This window comes from Hevea brasiliensis, chromosome 1, assembly GCF_030052815.1.
Source record: "Hevea brasiliensis isolate MT/VB/25A 57/8 chromosome 1, ASM3005281v1, whole genome shotgun sequence".
Lineage (NCBI taxonomy): Eukaryota > Viridiplantae > Streptophyta > Magnoliopsida > Malpighiales > Euphorbiaceae > Hevea > Hevea brasiliensis.
The window spans coordinates 120,247,949-120,274,615 of record NC_079493.1 but is presented as its reverse complement, the minus strand read 5'-3'; the positions used below and the strand labels follow the sequence as shown (position 1 = coordinate 120,274,615).

At 35.9% G+C, this 26,667-nt stretch overlaps 1 long non-coding RNA gene and 2 other non-coding genes across 3 annotated transcripts; 2 read left to right on the top strand and 1 right to left on the bottom strand.

Moving 5' to 3' along the window:
• Positions 1-3,648: 3,648 nt before the first annotated feature.
• Positions 3,649-3,756, top strand: LOC131169640 (small nucleolar RNA R71). Its single transcript, XR_009140527.1, has one exon. It is a non-coding gene; the product is annotated as a small nucleolar RNA R71 (small nucleolar RNA).
• Positions 3,757-9,225: 5,469 nt separating this feature from the next.
• Positions 9,226-26,399, bottom strand: LOC131181451 (uncharacterized). The gene is made up of 3 exons (XR_009149951.1): positions 26,253-26,399; positions 10,098-10,161; positions 9,226-9,477 (listed from the first exon to the last, which is right to left on the bottom strand). It is a non-coding gene; the product is annotated as an uncharacterized LOC131181451 (long non-coding RNA).
• LOC131169816 (small nucleolar RNA R71) lies at positions 23,538-23,644 on the top strand. Its single transcript, XR_009140729.1, has one exon. It is a non-coding gene; the product is annotated as a small nucleolar RNA R71 (small nucleolar RNA).
• Positions 26,400-26,667: the final 268 nt, after the last annotated feature.

Sequence of the window (26,667 nt, the reverse complement as noted above, 5' to 3'; positions counted from 1 at the left end):
GATTATCCCATCTATAAAATTTTGCCTCGTGTAAAAAACTTTTTTTTTTGTTGCCATGTCATTCCTAGAGGTAAAACTCCACAATATAGATAATTCATCAAGTCTGCATACCAAGGCAATTTAGCAACAAGAGAGAAAAGTTGTTCATCCAAGAAGAATTCATCAATAAGGATTGCATCCATTTCTTTATCATCCAATTTCAACCTACTAAGATTATCTGTAACTACATTTTCAGCTCCCTTCTTATCTCTAATTTCTAAATCAAACTTTTGTAGCATCAAATCCACCTAATGAGCCTAGGTTTAGCCTCCTTTTTACAGAGTAAATACCTAATGGCAGCATAATCTGAAAATACAACCACCTTTGAATCAATAATGTAAGGTTTGAACTTTTCCAATGCAAAGACAATTGCTAAGAATTCATTTTCAGTTATTGCATAATTGGTCTAAGCCTCATCAAGTGTTCTACTAGCATAATAAATAGCATAAGCCCTTTTATCTTTCCTTTGACCAAGAACAGCTCCAATTGCATAGTTGCTAGCATCACACATAATTTCAAAAAGAAGACTCCAATCAGGCAGTTGCATGATTGGTGCAGTGATAAGAGCTTGCTTCAACCTAAAAAAGGCATCCAAATACTCTTGGTCAAATACAAATGGTGTGTCATGACTTAATAAATTAGACAAAGGTTTAGCTATTTTAGAAAAATCCTTAATAAAGCATCTATAGAGCCCAGCATGCCATAAAGAACTTCGAATTCCTTTGACATTGGCGGGAGGGGCCATCTTTTCTATCACTTCAACCTTGGCTTTATCAACCTCTATTCCCCTGTTAGACACCAAATGTCTAAGCACTATCCCTTCCTGAACCATGAAATGACACTTTTCCCAGTTTAACACAAGGTCAGTGTCTGCACATCGCTGCAAAACTTTAGAAAGATTAGCTAAACATATGTCAAATGAAGATCCATAAATAGAAAAGTCATCTATAAAAACCTCCATTATATCTTCAATAAAATCTAAGAAGATTGCCATCATGCACCTTTGAAAAGTGGCTGGTGCATTATACAACCCAAATGGCATCCTCTTATAGGCAAATGTTCCATATGGACAAGTAAAAGTGATTTTTTCTTTATCATTTGGATGGATAAGGATTTGGAAAAATCCCAAATAGCCATCTAAATAGCAAAAATAAAAGTACTTAGCCAGTCTTTCTAACATTTGATCAATGAAGGGAAGTGGAAAGTGATGTTTTCTAGTGGCATTATTTAATTTTCTGTAATATATGCACATTCGCCAACTAGTCAATATTTTAGTGGGAATTAATTCATTATTTTCATTTTTAACCACTGTCATTCTACCTTTTTTAAAGACAATATGTACTGGACTCACCCAAGTATTGTCTGAGATAGGATATATTATTCCTGCATCAAGCAAATTTAAAATTTCCTTTTTAACAACTTCTTTCATATTTGGGTTCAACCTCCTCTGATGCTCAATAAATGGTTTGCAATTTTCTTCCAAAATAATTCTATGTATGCAAAAGTGAGGACTTATTCCTTGATGTCATCTATGGTGTATCCTAAAACCTTCCTATATTGCCTCAACACTCTTAACAACTTATCAACCTCTAAAGTGCTCAAATTCGCATTTACAATTATTGGATAAGTGTCATTGGGGCCAAGAAATTCATACTTGTGCTGAGAAGGAAGTTGCTTAAGTTCTACCTTAGGTGCATCTTCTTCCTTGAATGATGATTGCTTAGATTTAACTTTTTCCTTCTGTGTGAGTTGAAAAACTAGAGTAGAAATGAATGGTGGACTACCCTCCAAATGTCGACCATATACAGCCACATGAGGATTGTCATTGTCTATGCTTCCTCCATGAACTAAACAAATTTCAAGTGGATCATTCGGATATCTCTTTCTGAAATGTTCTTCAATAAGCTCATCAATGATATCAATTCTCAAACAAGTATCAGCTTCAGAATGATGCTTCTTCATGGTGTTATTAATATTAAAAACCAGCTGATCTTCACCAACTCTAAGAGTCAATTTTTCTCCCTTAACATCAATTAATGCTCCTACTGTAGCTAGAAAGGGCCTTCCTAAAATAATTGGAATATTAGAATCCTCTTCCATGTCCAAGATACAAAGTCAATAGGTATATAGAACTTCCCAAACTTCAGAGGCACATTCTCTAAAATCACTTCCGGATATTTAATTGATTTGTCAGCTAGCTGAAGAGAAATGTGGGTTGGCTTAAGATCTCCCATATTGAGCTTCTCATAAATGGAGAGGGGCATAAGGCTAACACTAGCTCCTAAATCACATAAAGCTTTTGTAGAGCTTAATTCTCCAATATGGCATGGAATTGAAAAACTTTCGGGGTCTTTGAGCTTAGGAGGAAGTTTCCTTTGGAGTATGTCACTACACTCTTCTGTCAAAACAACAGTTTCAAGATCGTTAAGTCTCCTCTTGTTTGAGAGAATTTCTTTTAAGAATTTTGCATAAGAGGGCATTTGTGAAAGGGCATCAATGAAAGGCACATTTATGTATAGCTTCTTCAAAACCTCTAAGAACTTCCCAAATTGCTTGTCAAGTTTAGCTTTTTGAAATCTTTGTGGACAAGAAAGTTGTGGCTTATAGGGCTCTAAAGATATATACTTCTCTTCTTTCTCTTCAACTTTCTCTTTACCTTTTTCTGCACTTTCTTTCTCACTTTCTTGTTTTTCCCTCTCATCAATTTTTTTCTCATTTTCTCTCTTTTCACTTTTTTCACTCGTCTCATTGTTTACAACCTTCCCACTTCTTAAAGTGATAGCTTGACACTGCTCTTTTGGGTTTTTTGACTGACTTGGAAGTTTTCCAAAAGACTTGAGACCTGAGGAAGATGCTTATTGTGCAATCTGGTTTTCCAGCATTCTGTTATCTGTTTGCATATGTTCTAGCCTTGCTTTCATTTCTTTCATCTCTTCATCATGCTTAGCTTGGTTGGCAAGAATCTGTTGTAACAAAGTTTCTATGGTAGAACCTTGCTCTTGCTGTTTTGGTGGAGGATTCATGTTTCTCTGCTGAAAATTAGGCAATGGTTGCCTATTTTGCTGATATGGAATTCCTTGTTGCTACTGTGGTTGAAAATTCTGATTTGGGACTTGGTTTTGCTGATTTCCCCATGAAAAGTTGGGGTGATTCCTCCATGCTAGATTATACGTTTGAGAGTAAGGATTCTCCATCTGTTTGTTTCTATAATTACCAACATAAGGAGCCTGTTCTCCATATTTTACTCCACAACTCATTGTTCCTTTTGCACAGGCAATCTATTGTGAACTTCTAGATGATGATGATGAACTGACCAACATACTTAAATCTTTTATCTTCTTTGCCAAAACATTTGTAAGTGCATCAAACTTTGCATTAATCATGTTGAATGGATCAAGGTCATACATTCTAGCAACTTGCCTCTTTTGAGATGGACCTGGTCCTCTTGGACTACTCCAAAGATGAGTATTCTTTGCAATTTTCTCCAACAGCTCATAAGCTTCATCTTCTTGCTTTATAATAAATTCTCCTCCTATTTGAGCATCAATAATCCCTCTAATTGCAGGAGTAACATTGGTGTAAAAATTCTAGTTTATCATCCATTTTGGAATGGCATGATGTGGGCATTGTCTCTTTAACTCCTTCCATCTCATTCATGATTCATAAAGAGTTTCATCTTCTCTTGGTCTGAAAGCTGTCATTTGATTCCTTAATTCTTGAGTTTTTCCAGGTGAAAAATATTGTGCAAGGAATGCATCAATGAGTTGCTCCCAATTTATAATAGAATTGTGAGGTAAAGAATCAAGTCAATCTAATGTTTTATCCTTCAAAGAGAATGGGAATAGCTTCAATCTTGCTACATCATCAGATACTCTAGGTTGTTTTTGCATATCACAAATCATAGCAAACTTCTTAAGATGTGTGTGTAGATTTTCTTAAGGATGTCCCCCCAAATTAGAAATTTTGAATCATTTGAAGTATCCCAAAATCCATCTTATAGCTATTTGCATCAATTCTTGGTCTTGCTATACTCTCTCTCAAATCATCAAAATGAGGGAATGCATGATCCATCATACTTCCCCTAGGCACATTAGCATTTACAACTTCTTCACAATGAGCTGCATTTTCATTGTTTCGATCATTTCCAGCATTACCACCACCAATTCTAACTCTCTCCTCAGCCATTTCTGCTTCAATTTTAGTTGCTGTCAAGGCTTCCTTCTTTTTTCTGGTTTCTTTCTTGTTGGCTCTACAAAATTTCTCAATTTTCGGATTAAACAATGAGGATATATCACTTGTGCTTCTAGCTCATCTCATAAAAGATCAAGAGTACCTAAAAAGAACAAACAAACACAAAATGAAAAGATAACAAAGATAAAAACTATAAACAACTAAAATAATCAAGAATTCAATATTAAACAAACAACTCCCCGGCAACGACGTCAAAAACTTGATGTGACCCAACCGCAAGTGCACGGGTCGTACAAGTAATATAAAAAAGATATTGTTCCCTCGAAGAGTTGAGTTAATGATTGAATTTTTTATATTAAAATTAACTAATTCAAGCTAATTTTGAAATTCAAGTGATAGATTGATAGAAATTGAGGTATTAAATCTATATATGCAAAATTAATAATCTAATTATCAATATGAAGATTCAACTAAATTTGTGGTAAATTAAAATGAGCTAATTGAAATATGGCAAGAATTAAAATGATAAGCAATTAAACTCGATTAAAATTAAAAATGGTAAAAGGGCGATTCCGGAGTTTGGAAATTCATATTCAAGCTATTTTGGAATTTTTAAAATTGGTTATCCAATCTTATAGAAATTATGGGTTTTAAGGAGATTAATTCTTAAATCCTTTGAATACCATTTCAAGTGAGACAAATAGTGCCTTAATTAACTTAATTATATTTTTGTAGAGTTAAAATTAATCAAGACCCATTAATTTTCTTAATTAATCTATAAATCCTTTTAATCCTTAATCTATTTCTAGGTCTACGTTAATCAAGTCCAATTTTTTTATTATCTATCACAGGGTTTTCTCCTTTCGGTGCTTCAACTATGGATTAAGAACAATACTTAATGGGATCCTACACTAAGCATGTCATTAAGCACACAAAAAATGGATAAAATCTCATAAAAACCACAAAATATGAATTACCCAATCAAAATCCATAAAACATCTTAAATATTACATCCCAACTCCAGAATCTATGAAAAACTACTCACTATCCATAATTACTACAAGAGATTCTGAGAAAATATGGAAATAGAACTTGAAAATATACTAAGAACTAAGAAACCCAATACGAGAAAGGTAGAAAATGGTTAAGAAAAGAAGAAAACTCCAAATCTGGTTTAGAAATAGAGAGTGACGCCTTTGCTCTATTTTCTTATGTTTCCTCTGCTTCTGCTCTTTCTTCCTTCCTTTCTTCTTATGGCCAAAATGAGATAAGGACACTATTTATATTCTTCTAGCAAGTAACCCTAAAATGGTGTGTTTGAGGTGAAGTTCACGTGTGAAAATCTGTGACACCCCTTACCCGTGTACAGTATACCCGAGTAAGTATGCCACACGGTGTACCGGCACACTCTAATATTCCTCAATTAATTTATACAATGCTTTTGCATATAATTTACGAAATACAATTTATTTAAACCCTTTATCAAAAGTATCATTTATTTAAGGTTCCGAAAATTTTTAAAGAAAATCCGGCGGAGTACCGGCTAAAAATGGAGAAAACCGTTCTTCGAAACCTGTTAAAAACACTTCCAATATTTTTATTTCATCATCTCAAACTCCAATATCCAAAATCTCAACAATATTTCTCAAACATCCATTATCAACACCAAACTCAATATCAAGATTTCCACATTTCAATTTCCATTTTCATTCATCATTCACATGTGATGTTCGCATATAAATCACAAGTAAACATTTACTATTCCATTAACAAATACAATTTTCATAATTTACATATACATCAATATACATTACACAAGTTTAATTACATATGAAGAAAAATCTGCTACAAAATATCAAAATGACAAAATGACACCTAGTGCCCTACCAATGCACTGCAGGTAATGAGGTGACACGGACACGGTGCGTAATCGCCGGATGGACTCACCCGATCGAGGTCTCACGGGCTCACGATCAGGATCTCCAGTACCTACGCGTGGCAAAAGCAACGCGCTAAGCAATAATGCTTAGTGGTGCAATAATAAAATAAAAGAAAATAGCAGATATAAATATGTATTGCATGTGCATGTTTTGTTTGTCATGTATTTGTATATTCATTCCTTTATTTCTTCTACATTGCTCATTTTCATTCATTTGGTTGCCCAAGTAACCTACACTAGACGATGGATCGATAACAGGTAACCGCCTTTGGGTACCTAGTACCTCGGCCGTCACACCATCGGTCACATATGCATCTCCGGTGTGCAGCATGAGCGGCTAACAAGCTGAAAATAATATCAGGCACAAGGCCAAGTCTCAATGCAAAGTCAGAATGGCTAAAAGCCATGAAATCACAGAATGGCATTTTTGCCATGTGCAGTACTGCTAACTGAACCCTATTGGCATGCCAAACTATCCAAACCAATCTTGTTAGGTATACTAGGGCATTTGAAACTCTTAAATTTGTCAATTTGTGAATTTCAACTTTTTTGGTGTCACTATTCATCATTGGTCAACAAAAATGTTGACTTTTAGAATAAAAAGGTGTACATTGACTTTGGCACTCCCAACATACCACATTTGGTGTTTAAAACTTGTTGGCATTAAGTGTTTTTACCATTTCTAAGCATTAAACCAAAGGAGCAGATTTTTCAGATTTTGTACCATAACTTCACTGTTCCATTGGACACTGTTACTGTTGGAATTTGAAGAAATGTAAAACATGAAAGTTGTTCCTTATTTTGTCTAGTTGAATTTCCTTTTTTGAATCACTCCATTTGGAGTTTTGTAGCTCCAGATATGGCTCAAAAACCCAAGCTGTCCGGATATGCAGTCTGCAGAAATTTACCATATCTACAGTGCATGAACAGTGACTTGAGTCACTTGGTTGAATGGGTTCTGGCCATAATTTGGGGTAGGTTCCTTCATGAAAGTTGTTTGTCTATGTCTTAACTTGTTGCTGTAAAAATTTCAGACCAATTGACCAAATCTACAGTGACTTATGGCCAAATGAACAGTTACTGTTCATTTGGTCAAATTCTTGAGAGGCAGTTTCAGGGTTCCGGATTGTGGCTGAGTTTTGACCCTTTTGCTTTGGTCTTTTGGGCATGGTTTCTTCAGCAAAAATGTGCCATTATAAGCCTAGTTTCATGTCCAATTGGCCAAACATCAATTGGACAAGCACAGCCCAAGTTATGGCAGTGCAAAGGGACTGAAATTTCAGTCCCTATGCTGCTGTCCATAGGGCAGCCTGCAACCTCACCTTGCCATAGTGTTTTTCAGTCCCATTTATGGTCAACACATCTAAAATGGTCACTAATTGACCATTACAATGTGCCCTAACAATTTCCTAAGCCAATTCACACTTTCACCTTTCCAAACCCTAATTTCCATATGAATTTTTCACAACATGCTTTAATTAACTATCTCACTCAATAATCACATGCATACATGGTTTAATCTTGATATCTAGTCCACTTTAAGTCCATCAAAACACTCATACCTTTTCATTCAATAGGGCTGCCGAAACTTAGGGCATGGATAGACATAGATTTCATTCATTTTAGTGACAAATTCCTACTTATTCCAAGTCTCTAACATAGAATTTAAAAAGCTTTAGATGTATATATGCACTAACCTTGTTTGGGCAGAATTTCCAAAGCCCTAAACCTCACTTTTCTTCCTTTCCTTGGCTGCCAAAAGACTATGCAAGGTACTAGAACAAATTTTAGTGAAAGGAAACTAGGGTTTTAGGGTGAAATGAAGGAGAAATTGAAGTTTTGGAGTGAACATCAATGGAGGGTGTTGAAGAGGGATTTCGGCTGCACTAAGGGGAGGAGGATAGCTGCTGGTTTCTTTGTTGAATTTGGTCTTCATTTGTCTTTTTAATTGTTAGTCAAAGGATGGCTTAAGTGTGATTGGTCCAAATTTTTAAATGATGTCATTTTTGCCTTATTTTTGCATTTTCTTTTCTTTTCTTTCACTACTCATTTCAATTTTCATTTCTAGTAATATTTCTTCATATTTGATGTCATATTAATTATTTACTCAACTGGGCAAGTCGGCCAAAAATCACCTCAGAAGGCGAAATGACCAAAATGCCCTCCGTTTGGCTTAACGGGTCAAAATTGGCTGTACCGATTGAGATATTTTTCTAGGTATTTTCTTGGCATTCTAATGCCATAGGAACCTCAATAACCCTTCTCTGGAGTCCCAAAAATTATTTTATAATTTTTCCCCCGGGTCTAGGGCTCCTCGTTGCGAGAACCGCAACTTCCCTCCGGTGACCCATCGCTTGGGCACCTACTGCTTGACTTCAGTTGTATTTTATTTCTAAAATTTTTACTAAATTTTTCTTATTAATATTTGAGTTAATTAGGGTTCCTGACTTTAGTTTAAATATTTTTCCGGACGTTCTAGCTGTCCGGACCAACACCGGTCACCGGAACAGTAGAATGTACGGAGTGGTTACCGAGAGGGTGTTACAACTCTTCCCCTCTAATTTAAATTTCGTCCTCGAAATTTACCTGATGCAAACAGTTGAGGGAACTGTTGCCTCATCGTCTCTTCACTTTCCCAAGTTGCCTCCTCGGTGTTGTTGTCACACCTTACCCCTCCGTAAGGCATAGCATGCTCCCATAGAATACTTAATGAACTACCGAACTTCACCTACCGATAACTCATTAAGTACCCTACAAGGGATTTTAAAACAATTTTCTTACATTTTGGAAGTGGTGAGCATTTTGGTAAGAATTAAAAACCATTTATTCAAAGTTTAAATACTAGTAAAAATTTTTGTCCATTCAAATTTTGTCGCAAATTTTATAAAAATTTTGACAGAGTTCCCTCTGTATTTTGAGAAACCAGTTCTTCAAATACCTGTAAAAAGCACTTCCAAAACTATTTTACAACTCCCAACCTCCAATAATTCACAATTCAACTCAAGTCAATCCATTTCAAAACAGTTTCACAATCCAAGTCAAATTTGTCAACTCAGTAGGTTCAATAATTCCATTCACAAAACATAAGGCAGAAAATCCATATGTACAAATATTAAATTTACAGAAGAAAATCTAAAATAATATTATTATAGTTTATTTACAACTGCTCAATTTACATTGATACTTATGACATTACAGTATTTACATCAAAATAACCATAAGGGTATAAAATAATACCCGTACAAAAAGGGATCAAAAAGATCTTGTCAATTCCGCAGCTCACTCTGCTGCTTTCTCCTTGCTTTTATCTCGCGATAAGAATTAAACTATCACGAGTATAAACATACTCAAGTGGTGCACAATAAAGATTTAAAATGTGATACATAAATCATTTATTGATGAAACATAATTTGAATACTTCACAATCACATTTCACAAATATCAAGCTCATAACAACTCATTTGTCAAATAATATATTAAACAACAGTTTAGTCAAACAATTGCATAAACACAGTGTTGCCAAAGTCGTACACAACTTAAGCCATGACACAAAATTTCCGATCAATGCCGTGTTGTACACCACGACAAAGCAATCTCAACCCCATTAATCGAAACCAATGAGGGAGGTGGCTAGCTAGCTAATGAGTACTCATCCGATCTACAACCTCAACTGGCAAGCCAGAGAGGGAGGAAAATAAACGATCTCAACCCCATAAATGGAGGAGGAATAATAAGTAACTGTCATGCTAAGTGTGAATCAAAAATTCATTTCAAACATTTCATTCAAATATTGCATACAAAAATCAATCCATTTCCAAAGTTACAATTTGATCGCAAGGTGGCAACACAAAAGTTCATAAATTCATAATGCGTAATAAATCAATTTTTCAAGGATAAAATGCTTAAATAGGGTTTATTGTGCACAAACCTCAAGCGAGTCGTCCCTTAGCCTCGACTCGTTTCCTCGGGTTCCTTCCCGATATTCTTTTCAACTGAAACACAAAATTTGACAATGTTTCAGTACTAGAACTTAGCATAAATCTCAAAATGAATTTTAACTTCGCATTTACCTATTTCTAACGTGTTAAATTCGACGTTCTCGAAATTTTGTGTTTCGCGTTACTATTCACTGCACTATTTAAGTCAAATAATTGACTTTCTAAGGATTAATAGGTATGGGAACTCCAACTTCACCCACATACCACATTTTGGTCACCAAACTTGTTGGTTTTGGTCATTTGTTTAAAGCTTAGGTCATTTTGGCAAAATTGCCAATTTTCGGTTTTGGTTCTCCGAAGTTGCACTGTTCCATTGGTCGATCTACTGTTGGAATTTGACAAAACTTCCTTCATAGAAAATGTTTCTTATTGTCTTAAGTGTATTCTCATTTTTGGATCATCTCAATCGGAGTTTTGTAGCTCAAGTTATGGCCAAAATAAGTTTACTGTTCACGTGTACAGTTCATACTGAGATTTTGGTGCTGGCAGATTTTTGGTCCAACTTTGGTTAATAATTTGATCAAGTTAAGTTCATAATTTGGTCTCACTTTCTTCATATGAAATGTTGTACTATGTCTTACGTTTCCATCGGTTCAAGAATCGCCTAAATCCAAGTTTTCTAGAGGGAGTTATAGCTATCCAAACATTGCTGCTCAACTGAAAATCTGCAGAGTTGCAGTACAGTAATTTAATTTTGCTCAATGATTTTGAAAGGGTTAATGGCCTAATTTGGGTTGGTGTTCTTCATGAAAGTTTTAGGTCTATATCATATCTAATTGATGGTAAAATTTCAGGTCAATTTGACCTACCTAGCTCGAGTTATGACCAAATGAACAGTTACTGTTCATTTGGTCAGTTTGGTGCAGGGCAGCCTGCTATCAACTCACTTTGGTCAATTGTTTCACCAACTTTTGGTCAGTTTTTGGTCATGGTTCCTTAATGAAAGTTGTGCTCTTTTATGTCTATTTTCATCTCCAATTGGTGGCATATCCATTAGGCTTGTAAAATTTGAGTTTTGGTCCTTCAAAGTAGGTTTGGTCATGCTGCCAGCAGCATGACCATTGACCTACGAATTTAGCTAAATTTTCCACCATTCCCACACAACTTATTTGGTCATAATTGACCACTAATTCATGTCACAATAGGTTAAACATGCCATTTATGCATTTCTTCAAATTTTAGTTCACTAACTGATGCGTCCCAACCGCAAGTGCACGGGTCGTACAAGTAGTATAGAAAAATATCGATCCCACGAGGAGTTATGTTAATGATTGAATTTTCGATATAAAAGTTGACTAAATTGAAGTATTTATGAGATTAAAATGATGAATTAATGGGTAATGGAGTATGAAATCTAAATGTGCAAAATTAATATTCTATTCAACAATGTAGTAATTAAACTAAAATTGCATCAAATAGAAATAAGCAAGTTCAAATATGGCAATATTTAAATTGGCAAATGATTAAATTCGATTAGAAATTAACAATGGTAAAAAGCTGATTCCGGAGTTCGGGATTTCATATTCGAGCTATTTTGGGATTTTAAATTGGTTGTCCAATCTTATGAAACTTATGAGTTTTAAGGAGATTAATTCTTAAATCCTTTGAATTCCCTTTCGGGTGAGACAAAGAGTGCCTTAATCAAACTAATCCTACTTTCGTGGAGTTAGAATTAATTAAGACCCATTAAGTTCCTTAATTAATCTGTGAATCCTCTTAATCCTTAGCCTATTTCTAGGTCTAAGTTAATTAAGTCCAATTTCCTGATTATCTATCACAAGGCCTTCTCCTTTCGGTGCTTCAACCATGGATTAAGAACATTACTCAATGGGATCCTACATTAAGCATGTCATTAAGCTTACAAGAAATGAATAAAACTCATTAAGGCCACAAAATATGGATTATCCAATCAAAATCCACAAATATCTCAAATATTACAACCCTTACTCCAGAATCAAAAGTAAACTACTCACTATCAATAATGCTTACAAGATATGATGAGTTTAAATGGAAATAAAGCTTTAATCTAAGCTAAGAAGTAAGGAATTAAACACTAGAAATGTAGAAAAGTGTAAAGAAAGAAAGAAATCTGCAAATCTTAGTTGAAAATGGTGTGGAAGGTGGAAATGACTCTTCAAATTCTGCTTAGCCTCCTCCTTTCTTTTTTTGCTCCTTGCCTCCTCCTTCCTTTCTTGAGAAAATGGGACTATATATAGCATTTTTCTGACATGGAGCCCTAAAATAGTATGTTCTAGGAGGAATACATTAAGGGAATCTTCTGCCAGCTCATTAATGATCTCTTTATGGGACTGCATAAGTTATGCAGTCCCTTATGCAGTTTTCGGCTGGTTCTGGGTCACTTATGCGAAGCTGCATGACTTGGTGCATAGGTTATGCACAATTTCGTGAATCTGCATAAGGGAGGTGAGAATGTGCATAAGCTATGCAGTCTCCTTATGCACATTTCGGCTGGTTCTGGAACAGTGTTCTTCCTCCTTATGCGTAATCGCATAGCTTATGCGCAAGTTATGCACGATTTGGTCTATGCATATTTCAGCTTGAAAACTTGTTTTTGGCATCTTTTTTGCTGTAGAAGACACTCCTCAATGGCAAAATTCTCTTTAGTCCTTCAAAAACACCATTTTTCCTACAAAACAAAGTAAAAATTACAAATTAATCCAAAATCGACAATTATGAAAAACTAACTAATTAACTAATAAAATTAGCTAAAAATGACTAATAATCAAATAAAAATGGTTATGAAATTAAACCTAAATGATTATGCAAAATGTATGCATCAAATACCTCCAAACTCAAGCTTTTGCTTGTCCTCAAGCAAACTTTAAAATGTGGTGCAAAGTTTTTAAGGGTGCCTTATCCAAAGAGTTATGAAAATCACTCATTAAGGTAACTTAACACACCTTTAGCCATACCAACAATCCATATACCCATCCTTCAAAATGCAAAGAATTTAATGCTTATCCAAGCTTTCACCGCTTAGCCATCAAGTCAATTATCATTCAAATCCCCAAACCAACTAATCAAAAGAGAGAGTCATGCTCAAAAGGAATTCTAGGACAATTGATAACCAAAGTATCTCAACATGGAATGATAGAATTGAATGAATAGATGAATAGTTTTCCAATCCCATAGGCAAATTCCCTACTCCTATCTCCACTAATGTAGCAAGTACTATCAAGAGATCAAAGGTCTTTTTAGGGATGTAATGAGGCCATGGGGTTTAAAATGAGGCTAAGAAGAAAGATGGGTAAAAAGTATTCAAAGCATGAGAATATTTTCAATTTTTAAACATAAGGTACACTTTATTATATATATATATGTATTTTTTTATATATATGGGAGAGAAGAATACACAATGAGAATTGTCAAGTGCTAGCATAGTTTACAAAACACATAAAAATGGAGGGACATTTTGATACTTTAACTTGTATTTTGTATTTTCTTTTGATGATTGTCCCTAAAATTGCCACCCCCAAACTCATTTCTTTTGATACTTTGGGTGGATTTCTTTCATTTTGAATGGCAATAGTGAAAAGCACATATACTAGCACTTTTACAAGGTGACAAGTATTTCTTCTCCCTTTTATTGTATTTTTTTTTTTATGTACCTAATATTATGAATAATTATTCTCATGAAAAGGGTTGGAGTGTTTGGTTCATTGGCTAGGTAGTAATAAGGGTTTCAAGAAAAATTAGGGACAAAAAGGCTCAAAGGGGTTTGCAAGGATAAATTTTAGTTGGGAAAAAGGGCCAAAGGTTTAAAATGAGAAGGTTTAAATCAAAGAATGCCTAATCATCTCTCTTTTCAAGTACAAGCTGGTATTTCGCCTTGAAAGGTTTAGAAAATTTGTTCTAGGATTGGTGAGACATCATTTGACTACCTTATATCCAATAATTCCCTCTAAACACTTCCATCTCCAAATGACTAGTTGGGTGGCTTTTTGGCTAAGAAGATATAGGCAAGGGATAGACACTTCAAAACCTTGCACCTTTTAGGAAACTTTCAATCCACAAACCCAACTAAAAGGTGAGTCAAATCACTTTCATAGGCACATTTTCAATACTCAAGGGATTTGGCAAAAGATTTTAATGCATGGTGTATGATTCCTAAAATGAGTAATACATGAACTAAATGGAGGAAGCCTATTTGTATGCAATTTGTACAATTTCTAAGTGATGTATAATGTGTGTGTAAATGTGTAATGAATATGTATGTATGGATGTATATGTAAAATATTTACAATATATGTAAATGAAATGGGATGAGATGCTCTTATACTCTTAATGTGAAAAATAAAGCTAAAAATCAAAATGTGCACCCCCAAACTCAAAATTAGACATTGTCCTCAATGTCTCAAACAGTAGATATCCAAAACTCAAAGCAAATAATATTGACCAGGAATTGTAAAAATAAGAACAAAAAGATAGAGTTACCTGGTATGAGAATTCAAGTTAAAGGGATGCATAAGAGGCTGCACAGGTTATGCAGAGTTAAGTGCTGTCCAGAACATGTGCATAGGTAAGGTGCATAAGCCATGCGGTGCTGCATAAGAGGCAATAGATGTTGCATAGGCTATGCAGGACAGTTGCATAAGGGAAATACAACTGTGATTCTGCAAGTAGCGTAAAGAGTTGCACAAAGCTATGCAAAGGTTATGCATGAGGAAATTCATAGTCATGCAGTGTATACAAAACTGCAGGGAATTGGCAAGGGGAAATGTACAACCAGCAAGAAAAGTATGGAAATATAGGCAGTATGGGCAAATATGTACAAAAAGGCAATAAGTGCAATAAAAATCAAAGAGGACTAATGTAATAGCTATTCAATAAAACTTCAAAAGAAACAGAATTTAAAAGAAACTAATTCAGAACAAAGCAACAAAATCCAAAACAAAGTATAAATGTTTGAACATATTTACAAAGAAAAGGTCCTACAAGATTGAACAAAAGTAAACTAAACACTAATCTATGTCTATTGTTTTTCCTTTGTCCAAGGATGTTGCTAAGTAAGTGGTCACTGTTGTCGTCGAAATGATGGTGCAGGAGGAGGTGATGGAGGTGGGGGTGGCATGCCCAGAAACATCATGAGTTGCTTCACCATCTCCTTCAGTTCTTTCTGTTTGTCCCTGGTTTCCATGACAAGGTCAAATAGTTGATCATGACGATCCTTTAGTGTATCAAGACCACTGTCAAGCTTCCTATCCACAAAGTAGATATCATCACTAAGCCTGTCGAGGTAGGTGAATAAGGCTTTAGTGTTGAATGGAGGAGGTGCTGTGGATGAGGTAGGTTCAGCTGTAGGAGGAATGGGCTGAGCAGAGGTAGCTGGAGTGTCCTGAGTAGGCTGAGGGGGTGGGGTAGGGTAGTAGGGTCTTGTGGGACCGGTGTGAAAGGTTGGGTTTCGGTTGTGCAATAGGCTCTGGCCACTGCAGGTGGCGATATCATCAAAATATGATAAATGAAACCCTGTTTTGGTTAAGTGTGCAGTATCAAAATAGGAAGTGTCCTCAAGTGCTGGGATTGAGTGCTCTGCAGGATTAAAGCCAAAATGCTTGGCTATGACAGTAATGAGCCCACCCAAAACAATGTCACCAATGGATTTGGTGGCAATATGCAGCACATGTTCGCAAAAGAAGTAACCTGGAGACACCTTAACTTTGTGAAATGCACACCATAACATAAATAGTTCAGATTTGCCCACAGCACCAGAACTAGTCCCTCTGCCCAATATGGTGCTAGCCATCAGCCTATGAATAAACCTAAGTGCAGGGTCAAGGATTTGGGATGTTTTGGACCTACCAGCAGAGAAGGTTTGAGGTTGGTTTGTTATGATTCTCCAAAATTGGGCAGGATTCCAGATGCCCTTATTGGCTACCTCTACTCCAGTATGTGGCACTCTAAAGAACCCATCAATTGCAAAACCAAAATGCTATGAAATTGATCCAATGACAGCTCTCTATTTTGCCCCAAGCATCTAAATGTCATAATTGGCTTATGGTCTACATCATGCAAGTTGAGGGTAGCAGAGAATGAAGAAATAAACTCCAAAACTAGAATTGGATAAACTACCTCTTGCTTATGCACAAATTACATCCAACCCATACCGTCAAGAAATGCAACTACATTATCAAATAAACCCATAGATTGTAGAGCATCAACAGATATATACCTAGTAGGTTGTACCCTTCTATCTTTGAGTCTTTTGAAAGCGGCTTTTGAATTGTATCGTGAGAGGCTGGTAGCTTTGAGACAAATGGGGTTCTGAAATTGTCTTTTCTTTGGAAGAAGGTGTAGAGGCTGGAGCTTTTGGCTTTTTAGGAGGTGGCTCCGAAAATGGGGTGGGTGGGTCTTTGCGTTTGGACAGAGGAGGAGCAGAGGACATGGGTCGCACGGATTTGGATCGGATTTTGCGTTTGTATGTTGTTGATGGAGGTGGTGGTGGTGTCGTTTGTGGTGGAGGATTGGAAGGGGGATGTATCGAAGACAATGGAGAGACTTCAAGAGGAGAGGCGGGGCGGGAATGTGGAGGGGAATCCATGGTCGATTGGAGAAGAGATAGGGGAAATGAAAATGTAGGGGGATTTAGGGTTTCGTGATGAGAGCGCTGATGGAGAAGATGGGAGAGAGACGGCGAGAATGCCGGAAAGAATGAAGGTTGAAGGGCGGTCGTGGGGTTCAAGAGTCGGGAAGTGGAGGTGGTGGGAATGGTCTTTGCTGAAAATGAATTTGAATCGGGTTGTAGGAGACTGCATAAGGGGAAAATGATTTATGCATAACCTGTGCGTGTTTCAAAAGGATTTATATTTCAGAAAAGTGCTTATGCACAAGTGCATAGGTTATGCACTGTCCTTATGCATGTTTCGGTGACCCTGAAATGGTGAGGAGCGAAGTCATGCGGGAGTGCATAAGTTATGCACTCCCCTTATGCATCTCTCGGCAAGAATGGTTTTTCAGAAACTTGGGTCATGCAGATGTGCATAAGCTATGCACTCTGCTTATGCACTCTGCGGCAATTTTTTTGAATTTTGGTTGGTGGTCATGCAGAAGTGCATAAGCTATGCACTCTGCTTATGCACTCTGCGGTAGGTTTTGAAATTCAGAATTTTGGTTATGCAGAAGTGCATAGGCTATGCACATTGCTTATGCAGGTCTCGGCAACTTTTGGGATTTTCTGATTTCTGGTTATGCAGTAGTGCATAGGCTATGCACTCTGCTTATGCACTCTTCGGCTAAATTGATTTTTTGGAGATCTTGGTTATGCAGAGGTGCATAACTTATGCACCTTCCTTATGCATCCTCGAAGAATGATTTTTTCTGGTTTACGGTCATGCGTAGTTCATATGTTATGCACTCTGCTTATGCAACCTTCGGCAGAATTGGAGCTTTGGATTTTTGGTTATGCAGAAGTGCATAGCTTATGCACCTTCCTTATGCAAACTTCGGCAGAGAGAGAAAATGAAGGATTTGAAGTTATGCAAATGTGCATAAGTCATGCACTCACCTTATGCAAGTTTTGACAGATATGAAATTTGACAAAATGAGGTTATGCAGAGTTGCATAAGCTATGCACTCTGCTTATGCACTTGCAATAAAGGTGAAAAATGGCAAGAATTTTGGTCATGCAGGATTGCATAAGCTATGCAGTTGCTTATGCACAAATTCAACAAGATCAAGAATGCAATAGAACATGGATTGCAAGTGTGAAAGATACCGAATGATGAAATATAATTCTATGAAGCACAAACCATGAGAAATTTTCATCAAAAACACATCAATATATTCAAAGTTCATAAAAAGTGCATCACACAAGCATGTAAAAATGGATCCTACATAAAAGACCTTTGAGAGCTATGCCATTTTGACTCAAATTCTGCAAATCAACATTTAGCACATAAAACTCCATAAAATTTGCATGAAGTTGCATCTAACCACAAATGAGAAATGAAATCTCCAAGATTTGTCAAGAAAATGCAACATTTCTACCTTGTATCCTATAACCCCAAAGAAGTTCAAAACTGCAAAAATGACCAACTTACCACCATAATATCATTATAAGCACAAATATTAGAAAATTACCCACCCAACCTCACCAAAAACACAAGTGATCTGCTGCAGATTCTATTTTTCTATTCTACAGAAGATACTTTTCCTCTGCAATAACCAGATTGCAGCTTTCAGCAGTTCACTAACCTTCCTCCATTTAAATACATCCAACCTCATCAAAAACATGAGCCATTTGCTGCAGACACCCTTTTTTTACTGCAGATTTTATTTTTCCTCTGCATGAACTAGATTGCAGCTCCTGCACAGATTATGCAGCAAAAGCTTATCAGTTCTTTTGAAGGACAAAATTTTCCAAGTTAAGAATTACTTCCCCAACAGTTCACCAGCCTTTCTTCATTGAATTACATCTACAAGGGACAAGATTTAACAATGTCAAAATTTTAATTTGGGGAGATTTAAGATAAAAACAAAATTAATGAAAATGAAAGTAAATCAACAAAAGCAAAATAAAAGGACTTGGGATGCCTCCCAAGAGGGCTAATTTATAGTCCTTAGCTGGACTTTTCATGAATTTCGCTGAAAAGAGGTGAGGGATTGGAGAGCTTGTAACAGCTTGCTCCTAGTATTGGGTCTCCAGTTATGTAATGCTTCAATCTATGCCCATTGACCTTAAAATTCCCAGATTTTTCACTCCAAATTTCTATTGCTCCATAAGGGAAAACCTTAGAAACTCTATATGGACCAGTCCACCTTGACTTGAGTTTTCCAGGGAACAATTTCAATCTTGAGTTGAACAACAAAACTGAATCACCTTCTTTGAATTCCTTTTTCCTCAGATGCTTATCATGCCAAACTTTAGTTCTTTCTTTGTAAATACGGGCACTTTCATAAGCATCAATCCTCAATTCCTCAAGCTCATTAAGTTGTAACAACCTTTTCTCACCAGCTTGCTTAAGATCAAAATTCAAGGTCTGAATGGCCCAATATGCTCTATGTTCTAGCTCCACAGGTAAATGACAAGAATTACCATACACCAACCTAAAGGGAGTATTTCCTATATGGGTTTTGTAGGCGATCCTATATGCCCATAAAGCATCATCTAGTTTGATAGACAAATCTTTACTAGAATTGTACACATTTTTCTCCAAAATATGCTTGAGATCTCTGTTAGAAATTTCAACTTGTCCTGAAGTTTGAGGATGGTATGGGGTAGCTATCTTGTGCACTACACCATACTTCCTCATTAAGCTCTCAAATTGCTTATTACAAAAATGGGAACCCCCATCACTAATTATAGCCCTAGGAGCTCCAAATCTTTCAAGACAAATTTTTCAAAATTTTACTACCACTCTAGCATCATTAGTTGGAGTTGCAATAGCTTCCACCCACTTTGACACATAGTCAACCCCAACTAAGATGTATCTATTACCATATGAAGGAGGGAATGGCCCCATAAAATCTATTCCCCAAACATCAAATAATTCCACTTCAAGAATATTATTTAGGGGCATTTGATCTCCTTTTGACAAATTTCCACTCCTTTGACATTTATCACAATCCAACACAAATTTCCTCACATCCTTAAAAAGATTTGGCCAAAAGAAACCAGCTTGCAAAATTTTACTAGCTGTCTTAGAGATGCCAAAATGTCCTCCATAATCAGAAGCATGGCAATGATGCAAAATACTCTGGATTTCCTCTTCAGGAATACATCTTCTAATTAGACCATCACAACATCTCCTAAAGAGTAAAGGATCATCCCATCTATAAAACTTCACTTCATGCAGAAACTTTTTCTTTTGTTGCCATGTTATACCTAGAGGTAAAACTCCACAAGATAAATAATTCACAAAGTCTGCATACCAAGGTAGTTTAGCAACAAGAGAGAAAAGTTGTTCATCCAAGAAAAACTCATCAATAGGGATTTCATCCAATTCTTCACCATCCAATTTCAACCTACTAAGATTATCAGCAACTACATTTTCAGCTCCTTTCTTATCTCTAATCTCCAAATCAAATTCTTGTAGCATCAGAATCCACCTAATGAGCCTCGGTTTGGCCTCCTTTTTACGGAGCAAATACCTGATGGCTGCATGATCTGAAAATATAACCACCTTTGAGTCAATAATGTAAGGTCTGAACTTTTCCAATGCAAAGACAATTGCCAAAAATTCCTTTTCAGTTGTTGCATAATTTGTTTGAGCGTCATCCAGTGTTCTACTAGCATAATAAATAGCATAAGCCTTTTTGTCCTTTCTTTGACCAAGAACAGCCCCAATTGCATAGTTGCTAGCATCACACATAATTTCAAAAGGTAGGCTCCAATCGGTGGTTGCATGATTGGTGCATGATGAGAGCTTGCTTCAACTGCAAAAGGCATCCAAACACTCTTGGTCAAATTCAAATGGTGTGTCATTACTTAACAAATTAGACAAAGGTTTAGCTATTTTAGAAAAATCCTTAATAAAGCGTCAGAGAACCCGGCATGTCCTAGGAAACTTGAATTCCTTGACATTGGTAGGAGGAGCCATCTTCTCTATCACTTCAACTTTGGCTTTATCAACCTCTATTCCTCTGTTAGACACCAAATGTCCAAGCACTATCCCTTCTGAACCATGAAATGACACTTTTCCCGATTTAACACAAGGTCGATTCGCACATCATGCAAAATTTTAGAAAGTTTAGATAAGAATATATCAAAAGAAGATCCATAAATGTAAAAATCGTCCATAAAAACCTCCATTATGTCTTCAATGAAATCGAGAAGATTGCCATCATGCACCTTTGAAAAGTGGCTGGTGCATTACACAACCCAAATGGCATCCTTCTATAAGCAAAGGTTCCATATGGACAAGTAAAAGTGGTTTTCTCTTGATCATTTGGATGGATAGGGATTTGAAAAAAACCTGAATATCCATCTAAATAGCAAAAGTAAGAATGCCTAGCTAGTCTTTCCAACATTTGATCAATGAAGGGAAGTGGAAAGTGATCTTTTCTAGTGGCAACATTTAATTTTCTGTAATCTATGCACATTCGCCAACTAGTCACCGTTCTAGTGGGAATTAATTCATTATTTTCATTTTTGACAACTGTCATTCCACCCTTTTTTGGAACAACATGTACTGGGCTCACCCAAGTACTGTCTGAGATGGGATATATGATCCCTGCATCAAGCAACTTCAAAATTTCCTTTTTAACAACTTCTTTCATATTTGGGTTCAACCTCCTTTGATGTTCAATAGATGGTTTACAATTTTCTTCCAAGCGATTCTATGCATGCAAAAATGTGGGCTTATTCCTTAATGTCATCTATGGTGTATCCCAAAACTTTCCTAAATTTTCTCAACACTCTTAACAACTTATCACCTCTAAAGTACTCAAATTTGCATTTACAATTACTGGATAAGTGTTATTAGTGCCAAGAAATTCATACCTGAGCTGAGAAGGAAGTTGCTTAAGTTCTACCTTAGGTGCATCTTCTTCCTTGAATGATGGTTGCTTAAATTCTGCTTTTTCCTTTTGTGTGAGTTGAAAAACTGGAGCAGAAATGAATGGTGGACTTCCCTCTAAGTGTTGAGTATATGCAGCTACATGAGGGTTGTCATAGTCTATGCCTCCTCCATGAACCAAACAATTTTCAAGTGGATCTTACGGATATTTCTTTCAAGTGTTCTTCAACTCATCAATAATATCAACTCTCAAGCAAGTATCGACTTGAATGATGCTTCTTCATAGAGTTATTAATATTGAAAATTAATTGCTCTTCACCAACCCTAAGAGTAAGCTTTTCTCCTTTCACATCAATCAATGCTCCTACTGTAGCTAGAAAGGGTCTCCCCAAGATAATTGGAATATTAGAATCTTCCTCCATGTCCAAGATGACAAAGTCAACAGGTATATAGAACTTTCCAACCTTGGGGCACATTCTCCAAAATCCCTTGAGGATACTTGATTGTTACGTCAATCAAGAGAAATATGGGTTGGCTTTAGATCTCCCATGTTGAGCTTCTCATAGATAGAAAGGGGCATAAGGCTAACACTGGCCCCTAAATCACATAGAGCTTTTGTAGAACAAGACTCTCCAATGTGGCATGGAATTGAAAAACTCCCTGGATCCTTAAGCTTTGGAGGAAGTTTCCTTTGGAGGATAGCACTACATTCTTCTGTCAAAGCTACAGTTTCATCATCTTCAAGTTTTCTCTTGTTTGAGAGAATTTCTTTCAAGAATTTTGCATAAGAGGGCATTTGTGAAAGAGCATCAACAAAGGCACATTTATGTAAAGTTTCTTCAAAACCTCTAAGAACTTTCCAAATTGCCTATCAAGCTTGGCTTTGTGAAATCTTTGTGGAAAGGGAAGTTGTGGCTTGTAGGGCTCAGGAGGTATATACTTCTCTTCTTTTTCTTCAAATTTCTCCTTACATTTTTCTGCACTCTCTTGTTTTTCACTCTCATCAGTTCCTTTTTCATTTTCTCTCTTCTCACTGTTTTCACTCTTCTCATCATTTATAACTTTACCACTTCTTAAAGTAATAGCTTGACAATGCTCTCTTGGATTTTCTGGTTGACTTGGAAGCTTTCCAAAAGATTTGGCACTTGAGGAAGATGCTTGTTGTGCAATCTGGTTTTCCAAAGATTCATTGTGTGTTTGCATTTGTTCCACCTTGCTTTCACCTCTCTCATCTCCTCATCATGCTTATTTTGGTTGGCAAGAATCTGTTGCAATAAAGCTTGATGGTGGAATTTCGTTCTTCTTTGTTTTGGTGGAGGGTTCATATTTTTCTGCTGAAAATTGGGCAATGGTTGCCTATTTTCGATATGGAACTTGACTCTTTGTTGTGGTTGAAAATTCGATTTTGAACTTGACCTTGCTGATTGCCCCATGAAAAGTTGGGATGATTCCTCCAATTTGGATTGTAAGTTTGAGAATAAGGATTCCCCATTTGCTTGTTTCCATAATTACCAACATATCTTGCTTGTTCTCCATAATCTACTCCAGTGGTTGATTCCTCTGCATAAGCCACTTGTTGTGAACTTCCGGTGATGATGATGAACTAACCAACATACTCAAATCTTCCATTTTCTTAGCAAGGACATTTGTAAGTGCATCAAACTTTGCATTAATCATGTTGAATGGATCAAGATCATACATTCCAGACTTGCCTTTTTCGAGTTGGGTGGTCCTCTTGGACTACTCCAAAGATGAGTATTCTTTGCAATTTTCTCTAATAACTCATAAGCTTCATCTTCATGCTTTATAATAAATTCTCCTCTGTTTGAGCATCAATAATTCCTCGATTGCGGGAGTGACATTTGTGTAGAAATTCGATTTATCATCCATTTTGGAATGGCATGATGTGGGCATAATCTCTCTAATTCCTTCCATCTCATCCATGATTCACAGAGAGTTTCATCTTCTCTTGGTCCGAAGTCGTCATTTGATTCCTCGGCTCTTGAGTTTTCAGTGGAAAATATTGTGCAAGAAATGCATCAGTTAGTTGCTCCCAATTTGTAATGGAGTTGTGAGGTAAAGAATCAAGCCAATCCAATGCTCTATCTTTCAAAGAGAATGGGAATAGCTTCAATCTTGCTGCATCATCAGATACTCCAGGTTGTTTTTGCATGTCGCAAATCATAGCAAACTTCTTCAGGTGTGTGTGTGGATTTTCAGAAGGATGTCCTCCAAATTGAGAGTTTTGGATCATTTGAAGAACTCCAAAATCCATCTTGTAACTATTTGCATCAATTCTTGGTCTTGCTATGCTCTCTCTCAAGTCATCAAAACGAGGAAAAGCATGATCCATCATACTTCCCCTAGGCACATTTGCATTAACAACTTCTTCACCTTGGGCTTCATTTTCATTGTTTTGACCATTTCCAGCATTACCAACACCAATTCTAACTCTTTCATCAGCCATGTTTGCTTCTAATTCAGTCTCTCTCGAAACTTCCTTCCTTCTTCTGGTTTCTTTCTTGTTGGCCTTACAAAATTTCTCAATTTGAGTTAAGCGATGAGGTTGTGTCACTTGAGCTTCTAGCTCTTCTCATAAAAGATTAAAGGTACCTGAAAAAGAACAAACAAACACAAAATGAAAAGATAACAAAGATAAAACTAAAAACAACTAAAATAATCAAGAATTCAATCTTAAACAAACAACTCCCCGGCAACGGCGCCAAAAACTTGATGCGTCCCAACCGCAAGTGCAGTGCAGATCGTACAAGTAGTATAGAAAAATATCGATCCCACGAGGAGTTGTGTTAATGATTGAATTTTCGATATAAAAGTTGACTAAATTGAAGTATTTATGAGATTAAAATGATGAATTAATGGGTAATGGAGTATGAAATCTAAATGTGCAAAATTAATATTCTATTCAACAATGTATTAATTAAACTAAAATTGCATCAAATAGAAATAAGCAAGTTCAAATATGGCAATATTTAAATTGGCAAATGATTAAATTCGATTAGAAATTAACAATGGTAAAAAGTGATTAGGAGTTAGGATTTCATATTCGAGCTATTTTGGGATTTTAAATTGGTTGTCCAAACTTATGAAACTTATGAGTTTTAAGGAGATTAATTCTTAAATCCTTTGAATTCCCTTTCTGGTGAGACAAAGAGTGCCTTAATCAAACTAATCCTACTTTCGTGGAGTTAGAATTAATTAAGACACATTAAGTTCCTTAATTAATCATGAATCCTCTTAATCCTTAGCCTATTTCTAGGTCTAAGTTAATTAAGTCCAATTTCCTGATTATCTATCACAAGGCCTTCTCCTTTCGGTGCTTCAACCATGGATTAAGAACATTACTCAATGGGATCCTACATTAAGCATGTCATTAAGCTTACAAGAAATGAATAAAACTCATTAAGGCCACAAAATATGGATTACCCAATCAAAATCCACAAATATCTCAAATATTACAACCCTTACTCCAGAATCAAAAGTAAACTACTCACTATCCATAATGCTTACAAGATATGATGAGTTTAAATGGAAATAAAGCTTTAATCTAAGCTAAGAAGTAAGGAATTAAACACTAGAAATGTAGAAAAGTGTAAAGAAAGAAAGAAATCTGCAAATCTTAGTTGAAAATGGTGTGGAAGGTGGAAATGACTCTTCAAATTCTGCTTAGCCTCCTCCTTTCTTTTTTTGCTCCTTGCCTCCTCCTTCCTTTCTTGAGAAAATGGGACTATATATAGCATTTTTCTGACATGGAGCCCTAAAATAGTATGTTCTAGGAGGAATACATTAAGGGAATCTTCTGCCAGCTCATTAATGAACTCTTTATGGGACTGCATAAGTTATGCAGTCCCTTATGCAGTTTTCGGCTGGTTCTGGGTCACTTATGCGAAGCTGCATGACTTGGTGCATAGGTTATGCACAATTTCGTGAATCTGCATAAGGGAGGTGAGAATGTGCATAAGCTATGCAGTCTCCTTATGCACATTTCGGCTGGTTCTGGAACAGTGTTCTTCCTCCTTATGCAGAACTGCATAGCTTATGCGGCAAGTTATGCACAGTTTGGTCTATGCATATTTTAGCTTGAAAACTTGCTTTTGGCATCTTTTTGCTGTAGAAGACACTCCTCAATGGCAAAATTCTCTTTAGTCCTTCAAAAACACCATTTTTCCTACAAAACAAAGTAAAAATTACAAATTAATCCAAAATCGACAATTATGAAAAACTAACTAATTAACTAATAAAATTAGCTAAAAATGACTAATAATCAAATAAAAATGGTTATGAAATTAAACCTAAATGATTATGCAAAATGTATGCATCACTAACCCTAACATTCAAACCCTAATCTCACTAATTCATTGTGTTTAACTACTTTCAAAGCCTTAAACCATAATAACTCAACTACTTAAGGTTCATATACTCATACACACCTTTAAGTCCATCAAATTCATACACACACATCAAAACCCTAGCTGGATGAATTTTTCTTTAATCCTCCCACCATTAATTTCTTTTCATTTTAAGTATATTCCTAGGTTAATTAAGCTATAAACATAACTAAATCAACTAACAATTCAAGTTTAGTTTACTAACCTTGTGTGCAGAATTTCTTCTCCCTTTTCTTCAAATTTTTCTTCTTTCTTTTCTTTGAATCCTCTTTCCTAGTTGTCCAAACAACATCTAGTTATGGTAGGACAATTGGCCATGGTTGGATTTTGGTTCTTCAAGCTCAAAAATGAGCTTTCATAGTGGTTTTGGTGTGAGAGAGAGAGACGTTTTTTTGAAGAAGAAGATTTGTGTTTTAATTTTTTTTTTCTTTTCTTTTCTTTATCTTATGGAAGACCACAATTCCCGATTTAATAATTTACTAAATTAATTTGTTTATGACATCATTCATGATGTCATCAACTTTGACTTTTCCATCTTCTTCCTCTTTTTTTTTATTTATTTTTTTTCTATTAGTTCTTTAATTTAATTCTCTATTCCGAAATTTTCTTTTCTTTGATTT